The sequence below is a fragment of the Vipera ursinii genome, assembly GCF_947247035.1.
Source record: "Vipera ursinii genome assembly, chromosome: 6".
Taxonomy (NCBI): Eukaryota; Metazoa; Chordata; class Lepidosauria; order Squamata; family Viperidae; genus Vipera; species Vipera ursinii.
Window position 1 is genome coordinate 26,403,370 of NC_139515.1, and position 26,511 is coordinate 26,429,880.

Sequence of the window (26,511 nt, forward strand, 5' to 3'; positions counted from 1 at the left end):
CAGGTGTTAAGTCTGCTGTGGGAACAAGGCTGAAAAGACTCGGTTCCCAAGGTTGTGAAAACATTGCTGGGTCTTCACACCTTCCCTTCCACAGCGAGAGATAAGCCAGATGGCCAGAGGCATTCCTTTCTCACCCCAGGTTGGCAACAAGGGGAGAATAGTTCAAAGAGCAAGCAAATAGAGGAAGCGGAGAGGATATATTATTTATTTATTTTATTTATTTATTTTATTTTATTGAATTTATATACCGCCCTTCCCCGAAGGACTCAGGGCAGTTTACAGGGTACTTAAAACATTGATACAAAAATTAAAAACAATTAAAAAGATTAAATTTAATCCCTGAAAAAATATAAAAACCCCCAATTAAAACTCTTATAGCAGCTAAGTGAAAGGCCAATACAAATACAATCCCCCAAAAGCCTCCCCCTTGCCCCCAGGAGTATGGCAGAGCCCAGAGAGAAGAAAAGGAAAGGAAAAGGGGGCTTCCAGTTTCTGTTTTTCAGTGCAGTTGGAAGATTGGGAATGCCGAATCCTTCGGCTGAAATTTCTTTTTGTTGGGGACCCTAAGGGGCCAGAACCCACCCTGAAGGGGTGGAATGAAGGAAGGAAATCCCAGGGACTTAGGAGAGATGGCGGTCTCTCCGAACAGTCCAGGAGAAGCCTCCCAGAAACCAATGAAAGAAAAGGCTGGCTAACTCCATGTCCAGCCATAGCTGAAACAATGGAAGCCATAAGCTTTTAAACTAAGTGGATGTTAAACAGCATGCTTGAATCTGGGTAAGAATATTGATTTTCTCTATCCTACCTATTTTCCTGAAGAAGAAAGTCCCCAAAATAAGAGATCTTCAAAGAAGGAAAGGGGGAGGGGGACTCTGCTCCCCCCTTTTAGTTAGCGGTGAAACTTACTCTTTAGAGAGAGAAAAGAGACTAGAAAGACATGAAAATGAGCAAATGCTGACACCTGCTGGTGGATGAGGATTTTTTTTCTCTGAACCTCAAAGTTGTTAGAAAATGCAGGTGTGTAAACAAAGTGAGAATAACAAAGCTGAAGCAATGAATACTTTACAAAAGGAAACATATGATAAGTGACAACAATTTCAAAGGACAATGATTTTAAACTACATAGAAATCCAGAATAACTTTGAGAGCATGAATCAACTTATTTCCAATTTAATTTCACTCCAAGAAATTTCCCAGGAAAATACAGTAGAGATGATTGAACAAAATTCTGAAGATAGAGACTTAAAGATGGAACTGTATAAAATGATTACTTTACAAAATGAAACATATGATAAGCGGCAAAAATTTCAAAGGACAATGACTTTAAAATACAAGAAAATGCAGAACAACCTTGAGAGCATGAATCAACTTATTTTTAACCTAATTTCACTTCAAGAAATTTCTCAGGAAAATACAGTAGAGATGACTAAATGTAATTCTGAGGATAGAGATTTGAAGATGGAACCATATAAAATAAAAAATATGATTCAATTCAAATGGGAAATATTCCAACACATCTAAGCAACTTTGAAGATAAGGAAAAGAATGAGAAAAAATTCCTTACAGGGAAAAAAATGATGCAGCAAAACATATTGATTAAGAAAGGCAATGGCCAGAGAAAGAAGACTAAAATGGAAATTCAGAAAAGAGATAGAGCTTATCAGAAAGAATACTTTAAAAAGAAACATTTGTTTGACTAGGGCTAAAGGAATGTAAAAACTTTGAAATATACTACTCTTAGAGGGATGATTTTTTTCCCCTTAACTAATATAATATGTTTTTTTCCCTTCTGAAAAAAGTTGAAATGATTTAAACAAAAGCAAATGTTTTAGTTATTTAAATGTGACAATAAGAAAAGCATAAAAATGTGTTTTGAATGAGAGTTAAAGGATTAGATGATTAGAACTATTGAAAGGAATGCTTAAAGATTAAACAGATTAAATACATTCTTAGCTATGGTCAAAAAGAATAAGAAATTGAGGGAATAAATATATATTAAATTAGGAGGGATACATATTTTAAGTTATATGTTATTTTTTGTATCTCAGTGCTCTTGTCTCTTTTTCTTGTTTCCCTTTTTTTCTTCCTTTTTGTCTCTCTCTTTTCTTGTCTCTTTTTACTTTTTTACTTATTGATTAAGAAATATAAAAGCATGAGAAGGTTTATATGGAAAAAACAGAATGAAACCCACCAATGTAAATATAGTTAAGTGTTGAAAAGATTGTCACTTGTAAGAATATTTAGAATTTAGGGGGAGAAATAAGCTGAAATAAACACAATAACAGGATTTATGATACGGCAACTAAAATGACAAATAGGATTATTGAAACTATATACTTAACTGTTGTTAATTAAAATAATAAGAATTGTCTTAATATAATGTTTTGCAAAGAAAGATACTTTGGGAAAAGGGGAAATCAAATGAAATTAACATATGGAATATAGATCATAGAAATTAATGGTTAAGGACTGTCTTATAAATGTTACCCAGACAACATTCTGTTTTACAAATTACGGAATGATTTATGTTATGTTAAAAAATTCTAATAAAATATTTATTAAAAAAAGGGAAAGGAAAAGGAAAAAGCTCCCCCACCAAAAAATGGGTTCTGACAGTCACTAATGATTTATCTGGTTTTCCCTTTACCATAATCTGAAATAAAAATTTGAATATATGCAGAAAAAAACAGACTGCATTCCAACCTATATACTACACATGTCAGAAAAAGGGCTGAAAAAATATCTAGACCCCTCATATCCTAGACATAAACTGTTTCAATTCCTCCCCTCGGGACAGGGCATTGCATGCAAAAACAACTAGATGTAAAGTGCCATCACTCTGCCGAACATCTAACTCCCTGTCTTGTGTCTAATGATATTTACCTGAGTAGTATTACTATTCCCCTTCATGGATTACTGCCTTGTCATGGCAAAGGGGCTTGCATAACTCAATGAAGGTATGAGCTTTGCCATGCAGGGCCACCCAAGAAACAAAATATGATCCACTGGAGAAGGATATAGCAACCCACTCCAGTATCTTTGCCATGAAAACCCCATGGACAGTATCAAAAGGCAAAAAGATATGACACTGGAAGATGAGCCCCTCCGGTCAGAAGGTGTCCAATATGCTACTGGGGAAGAGCAGAGGGCTAGTACTAGTAGCGCCAGAAAGAATGAAGCAACTGGGCCAAAGCCGAAAGGATGCTCAGCTGTGGATGTATCTGGTGGTGAAAGGAAAGTCCGATGCTGTAAAGATTTTTTCTCCATAGGAACCTGGAATGTAAGATCCATGAATCAAGGAAAGCTGGGCATGGTCAAACAAGAGATGACAAGGCTGAACATCGACATCTTAGGAATCAGCAAACTAAAATGGACAGGAATGGGTGAATTTAATTCAGATGACCATCAGGTATACTACTGCGGGCAAGAATCCCTCAAAAGAAATGGGGTAGCCTTCATAGTCAATAAAAGAGTAAGAAAAGCAATACTGGGATACAATCCCCAAAATGACAGAATGATCTCAGTGCGACTCCAAGGCAAACCATTCAATATCACAGTAGTCCAAGTCTATACCCCAACCAGTTGCTGAAGAGGATGAAATTGACCGGTTCTATGAAGCCCTACAGCGCCTTATAGAACTAACACCAAAAAATGATGTCATTACCATCATGAGGGATTGGAATGCTAAAGTAGGAAGCCAAAAGATAACAGAATAACAGGCAAATTTGGCCTTGGAGTACAAAATGAAGCAGGGCACAGGCTGATAGAATTTTGTCAAGAGAATATGATGGTGATAGCAAACACTCTTTTCCAACAACCCAAGAGACGGCTTTACACATGGACATCACCAGACGGTCAACACAGAAATCAGATTGACTATATGCTCTGCAGCCAAAGATGGAGAAGCTCTATACAGTCAGTAAAAACAAGACCAGGAGCTGACTGTGGCTCAGACCATGAGCTTCTTGTTGCAAAATTTAGGCTTAAATTGAAGAAAGTAGGGAAAAGCATTAGGCCACTCAGGCACGAACTAAATCATATCCCTGATGAATATACAGTGGAGGTGACAAATAGATTTAAGGAATTAGATCTGATAGACAGAGTGCCTGAAGAATTATGGATGGAGGTTCACAACATTGTACAAGAGGGAGCAACTAAAACCATCCCAAAGAAAAAGAAATGCAAGAAAGCAAAATGGCTGTCTGAGGAAGCTTTGCAAATAGCTGAGGAAAGAAGGGAAGCAAAAGGCAAGGGAGAAAGAAAAAAATACACCCAATTGAATGCAGAATTCCAGAGAATAGCTAGAAGAGATAAGAATGCCCTCTTAAATGAACAGTGCAAAGAAATAGAAGAAAACAATAGAATAGGGAGGACCAGAGATCTCTTGAAGAAAATTGGACATATGGAGGGAACGTTTCATGCAAAGATGGGCATGATAAAGGACCAAAATGGCAGGGACCTAACAGAGGCAGAAGAGATTAAGAAGAGGTGGCAAAATTACACAGAAGAACTGTACAAGAACAAGCTTAGCATCCCAGATAACCACGATGGGGTGGTCACTAACCTCAAGCCAGACATCCTAGAATGTGAAGTGAAGTGGGCCTTAGGAAACCTGAGCAACAACAAAGCTAGTGGAGGTGACAGTATTCCAGCTGAGCTATTCAAAATCTTAAAAGACGATGCAGTAAAAGTGCTACACTCAATTTGCCAGCAAATATGGAAAACTCAACAGTGGCCACAGGATTGGAAAAGGTCAGTTTACATTCCAATTCCCAAGAAAGGCAATGCAAAAGAATGTTCAAACTACCGCAACATTGCACTCATTTCACATGCTAGTAAACTTATGCTTAAAATCCTACAAGCTAGACTCCAGCAGTATGTGGATCGAGAACTTCCAGAAGTACAGGCAAGATTTTGAAGAGTCAGAGGAACTAGAGATCAAATTGCCAACATACACTGGATCATGGAGAAAGCTAGGGAGTTCCAGAAAAACATCTACTTTTGCTTCATTGACTATGCTAAAGCCTTTGATTGTGTGGATCACAACAAATTGTGGCAAGTTCTTGAAGAGATGGGAGTACCAGACCATCTTATTTGTCTCTTGAGAAACCTATATGCGGGTCAAGAAGCAACAGTGAGAACTGGACACAGAATCACTGATTGGTTCAAAATTGGGAAAGGAGTCCGGCAAGGCTGTATATTGTCACCCTGTCTATTTAACTTATATGCAGAGCACATCATGAGAAAGGCAGGGCTAGATAATTTAAAAGTTGGAATTAAGATTTCCGGGAGAAATATCAACTATGCAGATGATAGCACTCTAATGACAGAAAGTGAAGAGGACTAAAGAGCCTCTTGATGTGGGTGAAGAAGGAGAGTGCAAAAGTTGGGTTGAAACTCAACTTTAAGAAAACCAAGATCATGGCATCTGGCCCTCTCAATTCCTGGCAAATAGATGGGGGGAAAATGGAGGTAGCGACAGATTTTATTTTCCTCGGCTCCAAGATCACTGCAGATGGGGACTGCAACCAAGAAATTAAAAGACTCTTGCTCCTGGGGAGGAAAGCTATGGCAAATCTAGATAGCATACTAAAAAGCTTAGACATCACCCTGCCAACAAAAGTGCGTATAGTTAAGGCCATGGTTTTCCCAGTTGCAATGTATGGCTGTGAAAGTTGGACCATAAGAAAGGCTGAGCTCCAAAGAATTGAGGCCTTTGAACTATGATGCTGGAGAAGACTCCTGCGAGTCCCTTGGACTGCAAGGCGATCAAACTGGTTAGTCCTAGAGGAGATCAACCCTGACTGCTCTTTAGAAGGCCAGATCCTGAAGTTGAAACTGAAATGCTTTGGCTACCTAATGAGAAGGAAGGACTCACTGGAGAAGAGTCTAATGCTGGGAAAGATTGAGGGCAAGAGAAGAAGGAAATGACAGAGAATGAGGTGGCTGGATGGAGTCACTGAAGCAGTAGGCATGAGCTTAAATGGACTCCCAGAAGATGGTAGAGGACAGGAAGGCCTGGAGGAATGTTGTCCATGGGTCGCGATGGGTTGGACATGACTTTGCAACTATCAGCAACAAGTATTACTATTATCCTTCTCATCTTTTCTACTACCTTCTCCTATTAGTATATTATGATTATATTACCTTGTTTTTTGTATGTACATTTTTTGTTTGTATGTACATGTTGTTTGTATGTACACTAATTATATTTATTTATTTATTGAATTTGTTTGTTCGTTTGTATGTACACTGAGCTTATGCACTGGAGACAAATTCCTCGTCTGTTCAATCATACTTGGCCAATAAATAACTCTATATGTATATTAAAAATAATGTAATCTTTAATTCTTCTCCACAATGGCTTGTCTCACTGAGGAAGAAAAGCTTCTCCCCCTTATTTTTTATCAGCAATTTCCTGTTCTCTTTCATTACCCCCAAGAAATTAATGTAATTACAAAGAAATGACAATGTTGTGTACCAGTTATAGTATTGACCTAGCACAGGGAAAACCCAGGTTCAAATCCATCCTCAGCTAAAAAAAATTCTTTGGGTGACTTTGGGCCAGCTGCTCTCTCTCTCTCAGTCCAACTTATCTCCCAAAGTTGTTTTGGGGATAAAATGAAGAGAGCTCCTATGGAAATCACACTGAACTCTTGGAACAACAGCAGAATATAAACAAAATTAAAAAAAATTGAATCAACATTAGACATCTGTCAGCCTCTGGGAAACTTTAAGATCATCTTCAAGTTGAAGGAGAAAAAATAATTAAGCAACAATACACTCATTTCTTTACATTCAGTTAATCAAGAAGCAAATTGGTGTTGAGATTAGCATATTCTTCAGCTACAGATTTGACTAACTCTCACAACATATAAGTCTATCAATTAAAAGAAGGCCCTAAATTACTAAAAATAGTGATGCTTGTCCCAGGACCAGACATAGGGTTTAATGAACCAAGTAGACTGCCGCACCTGGAACAGAAATAAATGTGTCATGCTAGGTATGTCACTTAATATATTGCACAACCAACATATTATGATTTAGACAATGTTATATTGCTCATAGGCAATCAAGAAGTAGACTCCATGTACAGCTTTGTTAAAGATTTAACATTTGTTCTATAGCAGGTTTGAAGAAATGGCTGAAGACACACTAAATAATAGAAAGTTGATAACTACATATATTTTCTTATTGATCTTTTATTTAGGGGGAAGAAGTGTGGAACAGGTAAGCTCTTTTATTTAAGGGGAAGAAGTGTGGAACAGGTAAGCTCCACCCATTAATTTCACTTAGTTCACAGCATTTTTTCAAAAATAATTTAAAAAACCCACATATTTTAACTCCAACCATTGTAATGTTTTTGATGAAACTGACTGTTTTGTATAGACAACACAAAGCAGGACTTGTAAAGGCATAGCAATATAACACCACTCAATTTCTACTTCTGTTATTCAGGTACTCTCATTTTACTTTTTCATCATAATTGTGAATGGTTGGTAGAGGACATTTGCTAAACAAGGACTACTAAGTACTCCATTTGTCTATGCAGGTGACTCAAAAATCCTTATAGATACCCTGTTCACAAGACACACATCTTAATAGAGTTAAACTTTGTGAAACATAAAAGGCATGTATGTATATATATATATATATATATATATATATATATATATATATATATATATATATATATATATATATATATATATATATGCTTCTGAAATAAGATGTACAATCCTTACAATGAGGTGGCTGCATTAACAATCTGAAGAGAGGTATCTTTGCACCCCTGTACGTTGCAAGGTATATTTTTCAATTGTTTTCCACATCTTAAATGTAATGCTGTATCTTCAGTGGAAATACAAGTAGTTTTGCCTAAAGATGGGTATATAATAATATCAACACTAAGTCAAATGTGGCCAAACATCTGTCTCTTTTTAGCATCTTATTCTTATCTTCCGAATGTCAAAGAACTTTCTGTACATTTTCCCCATATATAACAGCCATTAGGAGAAGGATATGCCTATATTTTCAATTTGCAACCAGAAACTTATGGTTGACCATATGGGATTCCAAAAGTTAAACTAGTATGGGCCTTTGGTTTGATTCAGTAGGACATTCTTATGTTCTTAAATAAGCATTATGCAATTTTTTACATGTGACTTTATGCAATGGTATAAAATCCTTGAACTCTGGGATAATTGTAAAACAGCTGTTTATTGTTTAAGAACCATAAAACAATAAAATCAACCATTTATAAAATCAAAGTGTCTAAAAATCGACTGTCTTAACTTTCACTGATCCACTGTCAGCGTCATCAGAGTAGACATTAGGGGCTGGGGAGTTTGCTTATAAACCCAATTGACTTTACACCCTACTCATTGATCATGTGATTTATAAGCAAACTCCCCAGCCCCTAATGCCTACTCTGATGATGCTGACAGTGGATCAGCGAAAGCTAAGACAGTCCATTTTTAGACTTTTAGATTTTATAAATGGTTGATTTTATTATTTTATGGTTCTTAAACAATAAACAGCTGTTTTACAATTATTCCAGAGTTCAAGGATTTTATACCATTGCATAAATATACCTGGGATTCGTATTTTTAGAGTTATTAGGGACATGTGACTTTATGTAATTTGTGTATATAGAAAATGTATTTAATTTTTTAACTGTCCGGTTTCATCCTTCAGAAGAAGAAAACACTGTAGAGATCAGAGATAAAATATTTCCACTGGTTTCAAGAGCAAAAAAGATCCCAGCTGGGGGGTTGGAGGAATTTGCAGATACAGTAAGTTTGTCTCAAGAGAGAAGTGAATTGGCAAAAACAGTTGAAACCAACTCTCAAATCTTGCCAAATATACTGTGATCATATAAGTAGCATGCTGAACAGCTCCGTGGAGACCAAAGCTATAATTATCAACAAGTAGGAGGTTACATTTCAAGCTTTTTGACTGCTCAACTATACCCTTCTAAAAATTGCTCGTTATATATCAAGTGTCATACTTTCTGGCACACAGAATTGTCAGAATTGCCATGATAGTACTTTAATTCTAAGCATGGGCATGATGTTTATAATTACACTTAGAAGTGTGCTTTGGTCTTTGATTGTAAATGATCATAGCTACCCTGAATATATTTTCCATATATTTTTTTGCACTCAAACACAATGTCTTTATGTTATAACTTGCATTTTATTTTTCTTTATTGCCAGACTGTGTTTAATATATTTCTCCCTTTCTTTCTATGTTTTCACGTATATCAACACCTTTAAAAAAATCCCTCTGCAAATCATATTATGGCTCAAGCAATTGCTTTCCACATGTCAAATAGCTATAGTGGCCTAGAAGTTTGGTTTTGCCAAATAAGCAACATGAACATAGACTAAGAAGAATGATGACACAGGAGAACATAACAGTATATTTCTCACATTAGCTAATTTGTTAAGAAAACCCAGACTGTGCAATGCCTATTGCCTTGCAATTAACACTGGGGAAAATCCACAGGAAATAATTCAGCTATCAAGCCTCAAAGAATGCTTATGCTGTTTCAGCCATTATTGCTTCTTAGCTTGGGAGGGAAGGGAGGAAAGAATGGAATGCAGACTTCTGATATCAAGAGTCCAGTCTATGAGAACCAAGGACATTCAAGATTTGTTTATTGAGAACTAAAGACATTCTCTCATAATAGTTATCTGAATTATAATTGGGGGAGGGAGACTTTTATACTTTTAATATAGCAAATTAAGTGCGAAATAACCAGAGCTGGTTTTCCTTTCACCTGTACCAAAATGATGTGCTCAATAAAGTTTTGCATCAGAGATTGGATCATCTCAGATCATTGGATTCGTCAGTCACAACCTTGACATCAGCATGGTTTCATGTGAATTCAGTGCAAAAATCTTCAATACCTTAAAATATAATATTCCTATAAAAGTGATCAGAGAAATAACATTCTCATTAGCTTGCATTGTAATTTATATAAACTTTGAAAACCAAAAGTGATTCTTTTTTGGAGAGTCATTAAAGGATTTTTTTTTGTTCCCTAGGATTCTTGGATGAGGGTAATTAGCTTACACTGTTTCCAGGATGATGCGCCAATTCAAAATTAAATGACCTTGGTCACTGTATTTAACTAATTTTAAAAAATATGTACCATAGCTTATAATTACATATAATTATAATAATGACCTACTCCAAAAACAAGAGTTATTTTCTGGTCCAATTCAATTTATGGGCTTTGATCCTTACAATCTTACCTGGCTAAAGACTACTGGGCAATCAAAGGGTCTGACTGTCTTATTATAAACTTGTCTCAGATGCAGAGAGTCGGGTTCTTTTGTTAAGCTCATAGGAGATCAGGAGATCAGCACTCACTTTCTGATTTTAAAAAATAGCATTTAGGAACTATACTGTTCCCTTCACTATGTCTTTTAAATTACTTTGCAGATTTTATTGCTTTAGCATTTAAAATATTTGTTATTGTTGCTGTTATTGCTAGTTCACTGTGAATCATTTTGGTTGCTTTTTAACAGGCAGCACAGAAATATTACTGAAGGAAAAAAAGGAAATGATAGTGGTAAGTGCTACCAATGAAAATATTAATGCTGCTTATTCTAAAAGTTTATTTTGGTGATGCAATCCATTCTTCAATAGCAAAACACGTTTTATATGCAGCTTCATTTTGCCAAATCTCTAGTTGCAAAGATCTCAGTTGCTTTTGCAGGAAAAAGTATTGGACCAACAATCTGGTTAAATATAAAGCTGCTTCATTTGGTTTAAGTTTCTGATAATGATTTTCAATTGCTTTTCATACAAAGTCCAAGCAAATGATATGATGTTTTTAACAATTTTGACTTTCAAACCACATTTGAAAGAGAAATTAGATTAATAACACAAACATAAATATGCAAAAATATACAATATAATAGTTACATTGAATGTTTGCGACATAGGCATCCTGATATGGAGAAAGTTGTATATGAGAAAAGGTTAACACTCACACTTTGAATTGTGCCTGGAAAGGAATCAAGCACCAGTTCACCAATTGCTTAACAATTCAAAGAAGTGCTCTTTGCCTGTTTTTCTTTCCAGAGGGCTGTATCAAAACACTGTGCAACAGTGGCATCTCCTGAATTGTGGCCTCCTATGCAGGTCTGGGACAAAAGTCCCCATCAGAAGTGATGATTTGACTGCCAAGAAAGCTGTTCTTTGTCTTGCTGTTGGGATTGCAGGCTGAGAATTATTAGTTAAGCCTCAGAGATTCATTACTACTTCCCTCGAGCAGGTTGATAGCATGGTTTTCTCTTGGGAGCTTCCTGGGGTTAATTTAATAGTCTTGTCTAGCAAACTGCAGAGATTGTTCTGCAAATCCCAGCCAAAAGATTAACATTATCATGATGGTGCCTTCTGAGATTTTAAACCCACTGTTCTGATAGAAATGCTAATTCAAAAATGCTAATGACTGTTTTGGTTGAAACAGGGAACAAATGAAAATACTAAATAACCTGCTGTGAAATATATTGGTTTTACATTTCTGGGTCATTATGAAGCATTGGCAATATCACCGCCCAGGCAGTGGATAAACCAAAAGAGTTGGAAAACTTACTACCACAAACATCAGCCCACTGTAGGGCAATTATCCCTCAAAACAATCTTTTACCTTTATATAAAAAACCCTGAAAAACTGCAATATTGTTCTAATTATATTCACTACTTACATTGTACATACATATAACTAGATATGGAAGCCATGGGTGAAGATGCTGAAACCATGTTCCCCCCTCACCCGCCTCCAAAAAAGGGAGGGATCTCTAGAGTAGAAATTGCATTCTAAAAACACAAGACAGACCCCTCCCTCCAAGGAAAGGGAATGCTACACTTATGGCTTCCTTTCACCAACAGATTAAATTGACCACAAATATCCTCAGGCTCTTTACAATAAAATGGGACATGATAAAAAAGATCAAGCTAAATCACTAAATGAGTCCTTCATTTTTATTTTATCATGCTATGCAAATGATGATCAGTAGCACAACCTTTTTTTAGTCATTAAAACCCAATTTTTTGCAGTTTTGTATGGCTGGGGATGCATGGTTTCTTTACAGCATCCTATTTTGTGCCCAGTTCACATATGTGAGGTAAGCCAAGAAAAAATTAAATAGAGAAAACAAACTATAAATTGATCCTGTAAACATAGATACTTTATCTTCAAGCTCACTCTGGGTTGTTTACTAAATTATGGTTAAAGTAAACCAAAAGTTAGTACAATACAGGAATAGTTATACAGTAAAGGTAGTCCTCGACTTACAACAGTTTATTTAGTGACCATTCAAAATTACAACATCATTGAAAAAGTGACATGATCGTTTTCACATTTATGACTGTTGCAGCATCACTGTGCTCATGTGATCAAAATTCAGATGCTTGACAACAGACTCATGAGAGTTGCAACGTCCCAGGGTCATGAGATCCAATTTTGTGAACTTCTGACAAACAAAATCAATGGGGAAGCCAGATTCACTTAACAAACATGTTGCTAACAAATACAGTGATTCACTCATCAACTATGGCAAGAAAGGTGGTAAAATGGGGCAAACCTCAGTAAACAAATGTCTCATTTAGCAACAGAAACTTTGGGCTAAATTGGCTGAAATACAAATTCAAATCTCAGATTAACAGCAGAAACCTTCTTAAAATGATTTTGTGGTTACAATAGATGTTTATACCTGCAGAACAGTTGCCATGTGCTACTTTTTGAGCAGTTAATATACTACAAATATTTCTGCTGGAGAAAATTTTACTCATTTATGGCCACTCTAATTTTTTCAACTTGCATGTAAGACTGAAAAAGGCCAGGCTTCTAATGAATAGCAAAAAGGTGTAGTGCTTCCCTGTGGTCTAAAGCACTTCTTCCTAAACATTTCTGAAGCTGGCAGAGCCCTATAAAAAAATACACAAGCAAACTATTTCTGCTTCTCCTGCCTTCATTGCCACGTGCACAATGGTGATCTTGAGCTATGGCAAGGACAGTGAACTCCAAGGGAATGTTTCTCTGTGTGTGTGTGTGTGTGTGTGTGTGTGTGTGTGTGTGTGTGTGTGTGTGTGTGTAATGTACATCAGCCTAACATGCAAGTAACTGCAGAGGTGTATCAGTTCTAAGACAATTGATGTTTCAAAGAAAGTAGTCTAACTTGTTTTTCTGATTTCAAATCTGTAAAATTGGGCAGGAAACATATTTCTAAGAAATCATCAGGCCTTTGGGCTAATTCCTTTTGATAAACCATAAATTCCTCACCTAGCCTTACCTATTGTAAGTTTTGAATGAAAATAAACATAAATATAACAAAAGTTCATTATTTGGAAAACACAAATCATTTCACTGTTTACAAAAAAGCTTCTCCAGCATGTAAAAGGGCAATCTGCTGTTCAGTGGATGGTGCCTTCTACACATTTACATGCATTTGCACTTACAGACAGACATGTCCATTATCACATTATTAGAAATTCCAATTAAACAAACATGAGAAGATACTTAAATTTGAAAGAGAGACATCAAGTAATACTAAATATTCCAAAAATATACTCGACATGTTTCTTCTTTTTCACCTCATTTATATACCACCTAAATTATATGCAAGATAAGCTTTGTAATTAACACATTTACTATTAAGAATTCTTTTCTTCTTTCAGTTTGCTGTCAAGGATAGATTGAAGCCAATGGGTAAGAATACTAAGGGTGCAATCCTAAACAGGGTTACTTACAGGACAAACATGCTATGCCACCTATTGATAACCCCCTCCCCCTCCCAAAGAACATGATCTCATGAGAAAATGGATCTGGAATCTCATTGATCAGACAGCATTAAATTCTTATCACTCTTGGATTCTGCAGGAGCTCTGGTTTGTCTAGTTGTGTCTACTTGTGCTAATCGGGCTGCAGGAATTGATTGGATGGGGTAATCCATCAGATTCTGGTTGGAGGATACTGTAATACTTGAGAGGAGGCTGTTCTTAATTGTTAAGGCAGTTCTGGTTGTGGAGAAATCTTTCTTCACTACATGATATTTATTAAAGTAAAAGATAGTCAAGGTTAAACTTTGCTTTTGAGAGACTGGTGCTGCAGCTATTCAGGTGTCATCTAATACTGCATGTTTGCATAATGTTTCATCCTATTAAGTGAAGAATTTGGGAATAGTAAGGTACAGGTTCTGGTGCACTGACACACCTTTGTCCAACTACAAAGATCAAATACCTCTGTCAAGAATCCCTTGCTTCAGCTAACCTCTAAGAAAAAAGGAACTGCCTTGATTTTTCTTCTTCAAAGAAACAAGACTATTTTAAAAAAACATGAAACACTCCATAGTGTCAAGCTGAACTTCACCTCATTTAGCTTGATACAAGCTAGCTGTCTGAATACAATCTTGGCTATATATTCAAGAATATATAGCAGACATGTCAAACTCACATCGTCACATGATATCACGCAACGTATCAGGAGTGTTTTGCCATTCCCAGCAATGGGGTGGGTGTGGCTTCCGCGTGACGCATCCGGCCCGTAGGCTGGCAGTTTGACACCCCTGTTATATAGAGAACACAAACTCAAAAAGAGCACTTTGTCCATTTAATTGTTTGGAGAGATACAGAGCTATATTTTACATCTTTATAAAAAGGTAAAGGCTTCTCCTGTCCAGTTGAGTCCAGTCATCCACAAATCTTCAGTACAGGTAGTCCTCAACTTACAACCACAATTTAGCCCAAAATTTATGTTGCTAAGTGAAACATTTATTAAGTGACTTTTGCCCATTTTACGACTTTTCTTGCCACAGTTGTTAAGTGAATCGTTGCAGTTGTTAAGTTAATAAGGTTGTTAAGTGAATCTGGCTTCCCCGTTGACTTGGCTTGTCAGAAGGCTGCAAAAGGGGATCATGCAACCGTCATAAATATGAACCAGTTGCCAAGCATCTGAATTTTGATCATGTGACCATGGAGATGCTACAGTGGTTGCAAGTGTGAAAAATGGTCATAAGTCACTTTTTTCACGGCAGTTATAACTTTGAATAGTCACTAAATCAACTGTTGAAAGTCAAGGACTACCTACATTCAACATTGTTCTTAGAAATACTGCATTTGCACACCTCTCTCATACAATTAAATACTCCAACTTGTGGTCTGCTAAAATCACACATAATTAATCTTTTCCAAAGAACAGAAGCAATTTAAATGGCAACAGGAAAGCAGGGGCTTTTTTTTTAGGCATGACATACCAGCCACGGAAAGCCTATCATCAGAAGATTTGCCTAGCACTAATATTTTAAGATCCAGCAGAAAGTTATTTTAGCAAACTTTCAATTTATTTTTACTATACCCTGAAGTACTGTTGATTGCTGTACTATCTTTTTCATGCATGTATGCAAAATGATCCTTAATGAAGTTTTTGGCATTTATTTTCTAGGAAGAGCGGCATGAAAATGCTTTCTGTAAAAGCATATATTGCCATTATTATTCTTTCCCATCAAAAAAGTAAACACTCCCATTTGGAGTATTATCCAGAATATGGATGAATGAAAAGACTGTTAAAATGTTAATAAAGTTGAGACTTTGGAAAAAGTGCAGAGAAGAGCAACTAAGATGCTTAAATGTCTAATAACTAAAACATAAAGAATGATTGCAGGAACTGGGTATGGCTAGTCTAGAGAAAAAAAGGATTTTGGGGGACCTGACAGCACTATTCCAGTATTTGAGGGGCTGCCACAAAGAAATGGGGGGTCAACTTATTGTCAGAGAGATGCAGTAGCCCAGATAGTTAATTTTACCCTGGTGGAATTCGCACTTTGACAGATTGGCATATAGTTTGGCCACTTGAAGCTTCTTAAACCCAGCTCTGACTAGTTTTACATGTTCTGGGGTTCTGCCATGGTCTCAGTATAGATTAAAATGTCATCTAGGTAAACTAACACTCCCTTATACAAGTGTTCATGCAGTACTTTGTTTATTAGCTGAATAAACACAGCAGGGCCCCCTTGCAGTCCAAAAGGGAGGACCCAGAACTGGAAGCATCCTACGAAGTAATTGAAAGTTGTTTTTCACTCAGCCCCTGCTTTGATCCTCACTCAGTAGTACGCTTCCTGTAAATCCAACTTGATGAAGACATTTCTTTTGGCCAAGTGGGCCAGCATGTCTTTCTTGAAGGGAGGTGGGTAAACATTTTCCACATACACAGCATTAAGCCCACAATAGTTAATGCATAGAGGAAGGGACCCGTCTTTCTTTTCCCTAAATAGTACCGGGGCAACCACCTTGGTTTGGCAGGTTGGATGAGTCCACGCTTCAGGTTTTTGTCTATAAAAGTCCACATGACTCCAATTCCCTAGGAGTCATAGAATATAGTTTAGGTTTGAGTAGTTTGGCCCCCATACAGTCAGTTGGCCTGTGGGGTGAGTGTCTGACCCCTTCTCAATGAAGATATCCCGTAAGTCGCAATACTCCTTGGGGATCTGATGGTCATCCTGGGGCCAATCTTTGGCAGCTACTCCCATCTGCCTTTTTGATTTCACCTGTTGCAACTTTGGAGCAGGTCTTTTACAGCCCTTTCCCTTTCCCCTTCACAGCCAGCAAGTCAGATTTTTAGCAGCCCTCTCCTCCAGTTCATATGGGGTTTCATTTCTGGAGCCAAGACAGTCATAACACAAGGGGTCTTTCCATTCCAGGGGCTACGATGAAGCACAGGGTCTCTTTGTGTGCGCCCATCCTCATCTATGTTGGTTTGATAACAAATGTTGCTGGCCCTCCTGCCACTGAGCTGTCCAGCTGGCAAAAAACTACAGGCACTTTAAGCTGTTTGAGTCTCACACCATTTCTTGACCAGGGCAGGGTTGACCAGGCATCTGGTGCACCTTGAATCCAGTAGAGCTAGTAGGCTCCTCTTTTGCCCCGAGGATTGAACCACCAGTTCTATGGGGATAAGTCTGGGTGACTTACCAAGGGATCATCATCGTAGTCCAACTCACTTTCCACTGGTCTGCCCACTGGGTCAGTCACAGATCTCGCACCCTCTGTGGGAGATGGGGTGCACTCTACAACTTCCACTCCTCAGCTTGCTGCTGTGGTTTTTCTGGTTTTTTAGCAAGACCAAGAATTGCCTTCTGGACTGGGCATGTAGCTCGGCAGTCAGCAGCTTGGTAACCCTCATTCCTGCACCTGAAACAGCAGTGGATCGGTGGTGAGGGATCTGCTCCTGCAGACAGTGCAGGCTGGGCTATGGGGCCCCTGCTCCTCCTCAGCATGCATTCAAGGCCGTTGAGGAAAAGGCGGGAAAAAAGTGGAGTGGGGCAGAGGAAGGTGACCAAGACATTCACTCCATGCGTACCATCCACTGGTGGTATGCATACCACTGGTGGTATGCATACCACCGGTTGAAAAACTCTGTGTTAGAGTACCCAGATTGCAGCTGCTTTCTTGCAGGTATGTGGAATGGCATGGAACCCACAGGGTTTGCAAAGTTAAGTGAGGAAGTTGATTACAGCTTATTAGGAAAGACAAAATAGACAACCAAGAATGCTTTATTGACTGTTCTTCATCCAGATTTTATATCAGTTGCATCTGCTAATACAGGCGTTTTGCTTGAGATTTCTTTGTTATTTTCAATATCTGGTAAAATGAATGAGTGCTTTTCCAACAACCTGTAAAATCCAAGGCACTGTTTTCATTCTTTAATTCCCCCCTCCTAGGTTGTTGATTCAGGGAAAATCCATTTCTTTAGTGTTAACTAATAATGTTAGTTATGTAGGGATACATTTGTATTGGTTGCTTCATTTTTTTAAAATTTTGTGATTACACCCATTGTACACCCATCCAAAAATGAGTACAGCAAAAAAAAAATAAAAAACAGATAGTGGAAGATCATTCCAAGAGGCCTGGACAGAGTCATTTGGAGTGATTGAATGCAATGGGAAAGCATTATGTGTTCTATGCAATGAAAGTGTTGTGTGTCGCACATCAAGTGTCAGATGGCACTTTGAAACCAACCAGAAAAATGTTGCCCAACTTGGTGATACTGAAAGAAAAGAGTTTCTTGAAGGGAAATTGAGGAACTATCATTCCCAGCATCTTAGTTTTTCTCAACTATCTTTCCAGAACAAATCATCTGAAAGCTGCCAGTTTTAAAATTTCACTGTGCATAGCAAAACATAGTAAGCTCCACTCTGATAGGGATATTATCAAAATGGCCATATTGTCTGGGAGTGATTCTCTTTTTCATGATTTCCCAAACAAGGATAAAATTATTCAACACATCTCTGAGATACCACTTAGCAGAAATACTGTGAAACATCAAGTCCAGTGCATAGCAAGTGATGTTAGTCAGCAGCTCATCACTGACTTACAAAAGGCAGCCTGTTACTCCATGTGCTTGGACAAAAGCACAGATATACAGTAAATGATCATGCAAGGCTAGCAGTAATTTTGCATTATGCTGTTGGTGACATCATGAAAGAAGAGCTGGTGAAACTGATGTCTTTGCCTGAAAGAACACAAGGTGTAGATATCTACAATGCTGTGAAGGAAGCTTTTTTGTCACAAGACATAAGACCAGAAAAGGTGGTTTCAATTACAAGTGATGGAACATCTTCTATGGTGGGGGCAACATCTGGTTTCATACAGTTGTTCCTTCAAGAAACAAAACATAAAGTAATTCAGTTCCATTGCATTATATATCAGGAAGCTCTTTGTGCCAGGGAAAGCAACAAAAAATTTGACGATGTCCTCAAAGATGTCACAAAAATAGTGAATTACATCATGGCTCATGCTCTGAATTGTCAGCAGTTTCAAGTACTTCTTGAGGAGGTTCAGGCACAGTATAATTGCTTATTTATGTATAATAATGTCCGGTGGCTGAGCAGAGGATGAGTCCTGGAGAGATTTGTAGCCTGCTTGGATGAAATTAGGCTGTTCTTGAATGAAAAAGGGCAAGAATATCCACAGCTCACTGATATGGTCTGGCTTACCAACCTCATGTTTTTTACAGACTTTACACAACACTTCAGTCTACTGAAAAAAACAATTACAAGGTGTAGGGAAAACAGCAGACAGGATGTTTTGTGATATCAAAACATTTGAGAGAAAACTGCAGGTTTTTGAAAGAGACCTTGAAAGTGGGCAACTGAAATATTTTCCTAGTCTAAAAGTTCATTTAGAAAATTCTACAACGTTTGCAGACAATCCTACAAGCCATCAGGAAATCTACAAGGAATTTTCTAGCATTGTAGCAGCTGCAAAGATGAATTTTAATAACAGATTTTCACAGTTTCGTAAGCTGGATACAACTCTGTGTTTTCTTACTTCTCCAGATAAAGCCAAATTTGAAGAACTTGATCTTTCCTGCTTAGAGTTGTTAGATTTAGGAAATCTGGAAATGGAGCTACTGGAATTTCAAGAAAGCACTATCTGGAAAAATAAATTCTGTGCCCTACGTGAAACACTAGAGAAGATGGAAGGGACGACAAAGGACAGCACAGCTAGTTCTGAGAATGAAATCCTCAAAGTGTGGAATTCTCTGCCAAATAATTTTAAATCCATGAAAGCACTTGGGATTGCTTTCCTTACTTTGTTTGGATCATCTTACGCTTGTGAGCAGCAGTTTTCAGCTTTGAATTATATCAAATCTGACACCAGAAGCAGACTAACAAATGACCTGAGTGCTGCATGTGTTACTCTCAAACTTACAAACTATGAGCCAAAGGTAGATAAATTATCAGCAGGCATACAACAGCAAAAATCACATTAATTCTTTAAAAGCATGCCAAATACAAACTTTTAATTTTCAATAAAAAGTTGTCTGTATCATTGAAAGCTCTGTTATTGTATTTTTGGGAGGTGGAGTGGGGATTTTTACTTTTTGCCTTGTTTTGTCCCAATGCCCCCCTGCATAGCCAGAAGTCTTGTGCTATCGCCCTCCTCCAGCCCCTCTTTCCCTTCCTTTGAAACAACCCCCCCCCCAAATCCTTCTGTTCCTTCCTTCTGAATTAAAACAAGAGAAAGCCAAGTTTTTTCTTTTGTGGTCTTTACATATTTAACCTGCAGCTAGAAGGAAGTGGGGAAGAAAACCATCATGAGACACTCTTCTCTTTTAACTTTTTTTCCTTGTCACTTTTTGGAGTTTTCATCCTGCTTTTGTGAGAGGGCAGAGTTTGGGAGGGGGTGTAGCTGCCCTTCTCCAAGCCATCAGCTGAGCAAGAAATCTGCCTGCCCGCACTCTTCCCCCTGTCTGAGGCTTTCATTGAGGATTGGCGGGGGCGAGGCTGTTTGGTTTTTATTCTCCACCCATCTGCTGGGTGGTTGCAGCAGTTTTGGTCTCTTCTGTTGTGCTTTGAGGTTACTCACGAAGCACGTTTGTTTTTTGGGGGGATCCCCACTCTGGTTGCTAAGCCTGCTTAAACTCTCTTCCACCTCCTCACCAGAGCCCCCTTTGTCTGCAACCTGCCCCTGGCCCAGCCCCTGCCTCGCCTTACCTTCCCCACAGCAATGGCACCCCAGCCCTTCCCCCTCCCTTGCCTCACCTCACCATGCAGGATGAGCCTTCTACCCACTGCCCCACCTACCAGAGAACCCCTGGATCTCCCCCAACCCTGCCTGCCCCCCACAGGCATCCCTCCCCAGGAGCGACATTGAGGTGGCCATGCCCACCCTAGCCACGCCTACCCAGTCTGCCATGACTACCATAGCCATGCCCCCTTGGTGGCCACACACCCTTGTGGGTCTTGCCCACTTGGTGGCCACACCCACTCGTGGCCATGCCCACCCAGCACTTGGCAATGCATAAGTAGGTTTTTGGTTGCAGTTTGGGCACTCGGTCTCTAAAAGGTTCACCATCACTGGTATAGAGTCTCTTGCTTGAGCAGGAGGTTGGACTAGAAGATCTCCAAGGTCCTGTCCAGCTCTATTCTGATTGACTGAGTCCATTTAGCATCTCCCCCAAATCTCTTGTCAATATTGTGCCAAATAATATCAGTATGAAGTAACAAGCTGATTAATCAAACTGCAAAGAACCTCTGTTCCCTTCAATAAGTTCCATGTGCTCTCTCCAGAGTTCTGACGGATGCCATTCTACCCAGTCACACACATATTCATTTAACATGTGTTGACTGGACATAGCCACTAAGTTGACATTAGTTGTGTTTAGCACTGATATATTATCCTTGCAATTTTAATTCTGAGGTTACTCAGTCTCTTCCCTGAAAAGTGAACTCTGCTCATCAACCAGCCTTCTCAAAATGGCACAACCAGCAATATGTTAACCTTATTGCACCAAGCAAAGATATTAATTCCAATCCCAATTTTTGTCAATACAAGATTACTGCATAAAAACTTTGCAAGGGTCTTACATATTGTATCTAGATATCTGAGAAAACAATTGGCACATGCAACACACCCATAGCTTTAGAAGCACTTGATTCTGAAATCTGATTCTCCAGGCTATTAAATACTATTGGTAGATCACTTGCTCTTTACTGTTGTTGGGAATTATTTTACTGGATCAGAACATATAATAATTTGAGAGCTCATAGATAGTTCCTGATAATTCTGTAATTATTCTTTTAAGATGAACTGTGCTGTAGTGATACAAAAAAACAGAATGCATTATTTACTGAAACTGAAGCACATGGGTTGTTTGTAAGGACATCATAAGATAAAATAGCAACAAAGAGAAGGATGGAATTTTACTAATAACTGCCAAGCAAATATCTTCTTCGTGAACCTATTTCGGCATTGATCTACAGTATTTTAAATCATACTGAAATGCAAATGTACGAAAGTACAAGGTCTCTTTATAGTATTGCTAATATAACATGCTACAACAATAAAAGTTAATGGGAGATAAAGATTAGCAGTGCAATCCTCAGAATATGAACTCAGAAACGAAATATAAGGGTTACTGCAGTAAGTGGGGCCACAATTGTGGCTTAAACTTTAAAATAGAGAATCCTGTATCACATTATATTGGTTTTGTTGATGTGAAATCACATGTTTAAATGTTTTGGTTTTTGCATAATAAAATGCAATAAAAATCAGAAATCCTTTTTTTTTTACCTGAAGGTAGCTTAATTGACTCTTTGTGCACCTATTAGGCACAAAGAGTTAATGAAAAACATTTTAGCTTCATATCTGACATAAACAATTTAAGCTCTTTTTCAAAAAACTATGGATAATGGTACTTTGCTGTTCACAATGGAATTCCTAATTGTATAAATAATACATTTCAGAGCTTTGTGTTGTTTGTTTTTTCAGCCAGTCACCCAATATTTATTCATGGAAAATTTATAGGCCACTACATCCCTTGTATATAGTCAAACACTGCTGGTCTTTCAAGAATCTGTTGATTAACTTAAGCCATTTATGCCCCTGAAATTTTTTAGTCATATTGATAAAAGTATTTTTTGTCTTGAACAAAAAAGTGTTTTTCTCATATTTCTCAATGGGGAGTTTTGAACTTGAAACTAGTATTAACTTTCTGTTTTGTTTGTTTTATTATAAAATTTCTGCAATCTGAAACTTGGCAGACAGGAAAGCAAATAGGATTTGTAAAGCAAATCACCAGATGGAAAGTCAAACATTAACTTTCAGTGACGTATCATGTGAAAGTTCAACAAGTAACCAAAAAATAAACAAAATGTGCTTAGAAGTACAGATGTACAAGACAACATAAAACTAATGGCTTGTTTTAAATAAAGGTCAGTATGTTTGCTAGACTATGGATTACCCATTTTGCAGTTGCTTAGAATAAATACAAATTTATCTTCCAAATGAAGCAACTTGCTTGCACATTATAGTGATAGGATTTAGTCATCTAAATCAGGGGTGTCAAACTGCTGGCCCACGGGCGAGATGTATCATGGTGAAACCACGCCCACCCCATTGCTGGCAAGGTGAAAAAAGTTGCAATACCTTGTGACACGTCACCTGATGTTGCAAGTTTGATATCCCTGATCTAAATTCTCTAGTGCTCTAGTATTTAAAAACTAATTTTTCTCTGGCTCTCTGCAATTGAAGGAATACTATCATCTCACAATAAATGTACCGTACTATTAAGCCTGATTCCAAAACTGTATGACTGGTAGTATCTGATCTAAAATCCATGACTTGGTACTAAAACAGAAAAATTCTGACATGCCAAATTTCTTATTGCAGAGAAAGGGATTGCTTAGTTTTTTAAATTTTTGTAAGATACTTAGAATAATGCAAGTCTATTCAGGAGTGAAATACCGGTAACTGAAATCAGAACCATAATCAGAAATGTTTAAAGATAATTGAATTATTCCAGTGTTGCATCTAAAAGATGTACAGCAATTGAACATTTGTGAAAGGAAAGGTTGGCTTGGGCCCAGGAATTAAAAATGGGGTGGAGACAAATTTCCACCTTTGCTGAGCTTCGGTGTAATGGGAAAAAATATCTTTTTATGTGATTTTAAGTGCAGCTGAGACAGATAAATTGGGTCATCTGCCAAATGCAGATAATGGAATTGTCAACTTCTGAAACAAGCCTGACTGAAACCATCTTTGTTGTTCTAATTGCTACATAGGTTGGGGGTGGGGGTAGGGGAAATAAAATGAAAGTATGTTAGACTAAACATGGAGCAGTCCCGTGGGAACCAAGATCATTCCAACAGGTGCTAGAAGGAGGAGCAAAGACGAGTTGCAGAGCCCACCAATTACTTTCATTGGGTAGCATGATCTATAGCATAATAGAGGGGAGAGGAATGTTACATCTAGTTACATTGCAACTCCAGGGAAAATTTTAGAGTTGGTTTCACTTTTGACCATACCAATATTATGTATCCAATAAATATGTGCTTTGAGGAAAATTGAACCCTTGGAGTACTGATTTATTTGGTTTCATTAGTCAGAACCTTGACATTAAACCAACTCTCAAAAACTTTTTTACTGCTCTAAGATAGAGGGGTATTAAGAAGCAATCCTAGGGGTCCTGAGCTCTAACTGCCTACCTGATTCTTTTGGGAGAACAGTAAAGTCTCAGGGAAGGTTCTAGGATGGAGAAAAAGGGAAAACAACTGCTAATTCCAGTGCAGCCCCTGCAAATGGAACACTGCTCAGGCTGGGGATGGAACCCCACTGATTGGGGCATGACCAAAAGTCCATGTGGACAAAACTGACAGGGCAGTGGTGCCGGAGGAAGCTCTAGCTGTTGGGGACCTTTACCATGCAGAGGAAGATTTCCAGTGCAACGGCACCTCATGGCTGCTGAGACTGAGTTCCCCTTGGTCTCTATCTATAGCTCTCTCTCTCATGCCTAAGTACAGGGTGAAGAGGGTGGCCAGTTGGGATGAGTTGGAAGTACCTAACAGCAATGCATGGCCACTCAGTCAAGAAGCTGAAGGAGAAATTCGACCAGTTGGAAATCAGGGAAGTGACCCCAATCGCACAATATGAGATCTCAGCCGGAGTTGAGGCCAGGGCAACACAACTGATTCCTGCCCATCAGAGCCTGAGTCCAGTCATCATAGCACATGCAGCCTCCCACTCCCCAGGCCGGCAGCAGCCCAGGACCCAGGAGAAGCCCCCCACACCAGCAGCAAGCTGCAAGTCCAGCCGGGCAACTGAGAGGGTTCAAGAGGTGGGCTCAACTTCAACCATGGCCTCAGTACCAGATACTTGGCTGGTGTCTGGTGCACTGGGCACCTCTGTCCCCTGCAGACCCATGACTGATCAGAGCCATATTTGATGGAGACCCAGTTATGCTGATGTTCTTTATGAATCAGGTGTGGGCCCAGCTGGATCGCTACGCTACTGCCTACCCTGATGAGAGAGTGATGGTGAATGTGATGACAGCAAATCTAGAGGGGGAGGCTGCAGTGTGGGTGACCTGCTTTCACAATGAGGACACACTGGAACTTGGAAACATAGACCTTTTCCTGGAGGAGCTGAGCTAGGTTTGAGGATGAATCCCAAGACCTGCAAGCCGAAGTGTAAATATGCAACCTAAAGCACAGAGGCTGACCAGCTAAGGAATTTGTACGAGAGTTCCAAAAGTCGCAGACAGAATAAGGCAGTGGCTGGACTGATTACTCATCCATTGCTTTAAAGAGGGCTTGGATCATGGCCTGTATCAGGCCTTCACCTACTGAGGGATTCCTGAGCAAATCTGTGAGTGGTGCTGGATGGCAGTGACCTGAGACATCAAACTTAAGTGCTACAAGAAGCCCAGCGCCCCTGAATTGAAGCCTAGGTGAAGCCAGTAGAAATGCCAGTTTGGACAATGCCCAGCATTGGCTTAAGTGACTAGTGCTCCCAAAGATCCTACTGCCCCCCCCACATATCAAGTACTTCAGGTGTAGCCCGCAGGGTCATCTCATGGCTGAATGCCTAGCACTGGCTCCCCAGGGGAAAAACACTCCAGGCACCACATCAAAAGTGAAAAAACCACAATGGAGAGGCTGAGAGAAATTGGCACATCAAAGCCAACCCATCGAGGTCTTCTCTCTCCCCCAAGAGTGACAGAGAGAACTGGTTGAACCTGAACCACTACTAGCCACATATGACAGTGACGATGAAGGTGAGAGCGATCCGATGGTAAGTCGAGCCATCCCTCCTTTTGCCATCTCTGCTATAATTATAGTACCTAAAACAGGGGCCCAAATGGAATTAGAAGTCCTAGTAGATTCACCCCTTCCTTCACAAAAATAGCCTTGCCAATTACCAAGCTCTTGAAAACAGGTAGAGGGGGGCAAACCCCATTGTAGTCAACCTTTAAAATGGACTATAGAATGCCAAGTAGTGTTTGAACAACTCAAAAGGTTATTCACAGGAGAACCAGTCCTCAAATATCCCAACCCTGAGGAACAGTTCATTATCTAAGCAGATGCAAATGATATTGCAGTGGGCTCAGTACTCCTTCAGAAAAATAACAAGTGAGAACTGCAACCATGCGCATATACCTCTAGAAAACTCACTGACACAGAGTGGCATTGGGCTGTATGGGAGAAGGAGGCATTTGCTATACAGTAAGCAGTGCTAACCTGGCATCACTTCCTAGAGGGGAGCAAGATACCCTTTGAAGTGTGGACTGACCACAAGAACCTTGAGATGCTAAAATCCCTGCACAAATTATTCCCTAAGTAAGTTTGATGGGCACAACATTTCAATTGCTTCAACTTCTCCCTCAAGTATATTCCTGGAGGAAAAAAATTCCTGGCTGATGCCTTGTCTAGGATGCCACAGTATAAAAGTCATCGGGAGGAGGTGGTAAATGCTATCATCCCCTCTCCTCAAAAAGCCTCTCAAGTCACCGCTAAGCAATCCATCAGCCCTGACAGCAGCTTAACTCAGAAACTCAGAACTAAACTGAAATCCTTACTTTACTTTTACTTTTACTTTTATTTGATTTATATACCGCCCTTCTCCCTAGGGACTCAGGGCGGTTCACAGGGCATATATAAATAACAATACAAAAGTTAAAAGGAAATTAAACCAATGCCCAGTTAAAAAACAATAATA

General features: G+C 38.8%; 1 protein-coding gene across 4 annotated transcripts in view; it reads right to left on the reverse strand.

The window, feature by feature from the left end:
* The window catches only part of ST7 (suppression of tumorigenicity 7), a 202,508-nt gene that overhangs the window by 116,076 nt on the left and 59,921 nt on the right, over positions 1 to 26,511 (reverse strand). The gene's annotated exons all lie outside the window — the stretch shown is intronic.